The 4,172-nt window shown below is 39.9% G+C and overlaps 1 long non-coding RNA gene across 1 annotated transcript; it reads right to left on the bottom strand.

Moving 5' to 3' along the window:
• Positions 1-703: 703 nt before the first annotated feature.
• Positions 704-3,698, bottom strand: LOC109496060. The gene is made up of 2 exons (XR_002739447.2): positions 3,409-3,698; positions 704-2,378 (listed from the first exon to the last, which is right to left on the bottom strand). It is a non-coding gene; the product is annotated as an uncharacterized LOC109496060 (long non-coding RNA).
• Positions 3,699-4,172: the final 474 nt, after the last annotated feature.

The raw sequence follows: 4,172 nt of genomic DNA, 5'->3' as shown, positions 1-4,172 counted from the left end.
ATTTCATCAGTGAGGCTTGTTGGGCCCCTTCCTACACTGTTAGTCATGGAGTCCATGTTGACCCTGCTCAAAATGAGAAGATCAGGCAAACGGTTCCAAGCCTCTATAGGTCAGGCATTCAGTTTCTTTAGGAGCCAAATTACTGGTTCTTAGTTGCTTATAGTCAGAGGGGCAACAGTTCCAAGACCAAAGGGGTGTCTCCACATAGAGGCTGCCTCCCTTTATCAAAGGCTCCAGTTGGTGACATCATCAAAGAGGCTTATGCCAGAAAGTTGTTATTAGGGTTGTGGGTTCCAAAGAAACTAGTATGTCTGGCTTCTTTCCACCATGATAATCTCCTCTGAACTTTATGATCATTCATAGTACAAGCACGTGACATATCCATACTGATTACACATCATCCCTGGAAAACACAACAGTACATTGAGTAGCCCATAGGGTTCTACCCAGAAGATCACATTAGCTTCTTTTCCCTACCTTGAATAATGCCCAAGGCTCATTAGCTTCATCAAGACCCAATTATACCTGAATTCTACTTTTCTCCTCTTATTTCCAGTCATATGAACCAGTAATTACCTTTTTTATGTAAACTTCCTTCAACTGGGTTTCTATCACTTGTAATTAAAAGAGTACTGATGAATACAGTAGAAATTTGTAAGATATGCTAAGAAGTATGGTTTAAATCTTGAAAGCCATGTGTAGATTTTAGTGAAAGATTTTAGTCACATGATTGATACACTCAGCATATTTGGCTTTCTCTGGTTTTTAGAAACAGGGACAAAAAATAGGGAAGCTGGCAGTCATTGACCAAGTCCTGACTGTTCTTGTGCTGTTTGCTGCAGAGATTTGTGATTTGCAATGATTTGGCTTCTTGAACTGGTTGTGGTTCAGAGTTCTGTTGTCATATGTAATCCGACCATTGTCCATTTCTATACTCAGTCTCTCAGGCCTGTCTTTTGGTCATTCTCTCACTATCGAGAAGTTAACCAACTCAGGATATGCTTGAGATCCAGATCTTTACCCAATCTCCAAGAGAGAACTGCCCAGTTGTCTCCATAGCCAAGTGTATTGAGAGATCATCTGGCAAGAGAGTGATTGAGAAGATGCATTTAAAACAGGAGAAAATAAGGTGGACTAATATCACAACTACCCTGACAACAACAAGAACAATTACTGTTGCCTGTAAGATACTTCAACACCAATAACTCCAATTGCCCACCCCAGGACAAGAGAACAAATCCCATAGGCCTTGAGGATCAACCTTAGAAAGTCAAGTAGCTTTTTTCCTACAAAGGATGCTTAGTCTTTTTATTTTACCTGCTTTATTGGCCCAAGTGCAGCAAGCAGTATTAGTGATAATACAAATGGCCCCATGTCTAGACAACAGGAAATCTAGAGGCATGCTATTGTCTCTCTCTACTTGTGTCAAAGAGTTGTGACTGATCCGTATCCATCAAGGGCAGAGGTGGTGTTATTAATAACTTTTGCCAGAATTGGTGATATGTTTCTTACAGTCTTTTTTATTTGTACAATTCCCATCATTGGAAACATTGCTCTGATTGTTCACAGAAGCAATGAGTCTCCAGTAAATTAAGGGTAAGCCTTTGTTGTCCACTAGTCTTGTTTAAAAGTCAAAATCATTCTTTTTCCTTTTACTTTGAAAGTGATCAAATATTTTTCATCTCTGGGAATTATAGGATCTTTGTCATCAGTGTTCTGTATTTAATAAGTATGTGTTGTGTTCTGGGCCCTCAGTGAGCCCTTCAAATCTGAAAATTATGTCATTCCACTTGGAGAAATTTCTTGAATTATTTCCTGGTGATTTCTTTCTGTTTCCTCCTTCTCTTTCTTGAGCTTTTTTTTTTTTTTTTTTTTTTTTGATATTGGATTGCTGGGATTAGACTTCTAATTTCCTTACATTTTCTCCTCTGTTTTCCAGCTGTTTGTTTTTTGTTCTGCTTTCTAGGAAATTCGCTTCACTTTATATTCCATGGAGTGACTTAACATAAATGTATCATTTTACAGTTATAAGGATCAGAAGTCTAATGTGAGTCTTACCGAACTAAAGTCAAGGTATCTGGAGGGCTACGTTCCTTTCTGGGGGTTCTTGGGAAGAATTTTTCTTTGCCTATTCAGGTTGTTGGCAGAGTTCAGTTTCATGTGATTGTAGAATTGCATTTTGTAGTTGGTCTGTGAATGTAGGTCTGCATTTTCTTGATGGCTCTCAGTTAAGGGCTTTTCTAGCTTCTAGATGCTACCCACATGTCTTGGTTCATGACTCCTTTCCTCCATCTTCAAAGCCAGCAACAGTGAATGGAGTCCTTCTCATACTTCTAATCTCTCCTGCCTCTTCTTCTATCATGGCATCTCTCAGTCTCCTGTTGGAAAAGTTTCCAGCTTTTAAGAGCTCATGTAACTAGATTGGGCCCACCTAACAATACAGGATAATCTCCCCATCTTAAAACCTCTAACCGTAGTCACATCTGTTAAGTCCCTTTTGTTTATGTTTAGGATCTAGACATCTTTGGGAACCCTTATTCTGCCTACCACAGGAGTTATAATGTCCACTATTATATATTTAATTTCTAAGAACTCTTTGTTCTTGGAACATTCCTTTGTATAGCTAATTTTTGTTTCATGTTTGGGATGTCTTTACTTCTCTCTCTGAATGTAATAATGATAGTTTTAAAAAATGTCTTCTCCCTGTATAGTTTGTTTTTTGTAAGTTGCCTCTTTGTTATGTTTATTTTGGTCCTTGTCTTCCATTAGGAAACTATCTGTTGGTTTGTGGCTGCCTACAATGGGCAATAAACAGCTGATTGTTTTTTCTGGGTTCCTGGACAAGACTTGTAGGGCCTGGGTTTGAGGGTAAGGTGATCTGGCTTACTCAGTATCAATATTTTGGAGGTTTTTTGTTTTGCTTTTTTCTTGGGGTGGTCAAATTCTTGAGAGATGGATCTTTCAATCCCCTGCTTTCCAGGTATTTGGGTATTCCTACGTTTATAGGCCTGGCTGTCGACATTCAGGGAACCAAGGTAAGTGGAATGTGGGAAATCTTAGCATTCATGATGTGAACAGCTAATGAATTTCTCTGCTTACAATAGTAAATCACCTTCATGTGCATTTACTGTTCTGTACCGAGGGATTGTCCAGTTTTCTTTCCCAAAGAAATCACCTCAGGGGCGCCTGGGTGGCTCAGTCAGTTGAGTGACCGACTTCGGCTCAGGTCATGATCTCACAGTTTGTGGGTTCGAGCCCCGCGTCAGGCTCTGTGCAGACAGCTGAGAGCCTGGAGACTGCTTCTGATTCTGTGTCTCCCTCTCTCTCTGCCCCCCACCCCTGCACTCATGCTCTGTCTCAGAAATAAATATACATTAAAAAAAATTAAAAAAAAAAAAAAGACATCACCTCAGACTTCTGTGCAGATCTGGGGAAGGAATTGAAACAAATTCCTTCTTAGGTAGACTTTCAACCAATCTTCCCGTTTGGAACCTCGCTTTCTGTATCCACAGATACCTGGTGCCCAGTCCCGAGGGTTTAGAAATTCTGTAGTAGAATTAGGTTCTTCTTGGCTTTCCCCACTACTAGCTTAGCAACCAGCTTCCTCAGATGTGCGAGGTCAATTATCATTAGGTAGCCTCTCGAATTCTCTTCGTCCTGGTGGACTTATCCTTTTATTGTAATTTTAGTAGCACTGGGAGGGGGTAAGGATAGATGAATGTTCATTCAGACCATTGACTTGTGTATATTAAAAGGGTGAAATTTATGGTAGGAGAATTATATCTCAAAAAAATAAATTTCTAAAAAGAATGAATGTGTGCAGTGTGCCATATTTATCCCAACACGAGCCTCCTAATTTTGGAGATGAGAATAGTGAGCCTGGTGATGGTTTTAAGTGATTACTTTTAAGTGAGAGTTCAGCTAAATCTGCTTAGGTGTTCTGAGTTGTGTCTGGCCTCGCACAGTTGTGTTTTGGTGACAGTGACACAGACTTCGATTCCTCAGCCCTGACCTTGGGCTCTTGCCATTCTAGCCTCTACCATTTCTAGAAGAGGAACACTGGTGCCCTGGAAAACTAACCATCCTTACAGGGATGAAATGGCCTGCAAGTCATTGAGTCAAATGCCAGTTAAAAACATGTATAAATGTTGTTAACCACTTTGTTATTGACT

This window comes from Felis catus, chromosome F2 (assembly GCF_018350175.1).
Source record: "Felis catus isolate Fca126 chromosome F2, F.catus_Fca126_mat1.0, whole genome shotgun sequence".
In the NCBI taxonomy this organism is placed as follows: Eukaryota; Metazoa; Chordata; class Mammalia; order Carnivora; family Felidae; genus Felis; species Felis catus.
This window is presented reverse-complemented; position numbering and strand designations above follow the sequence as displayed.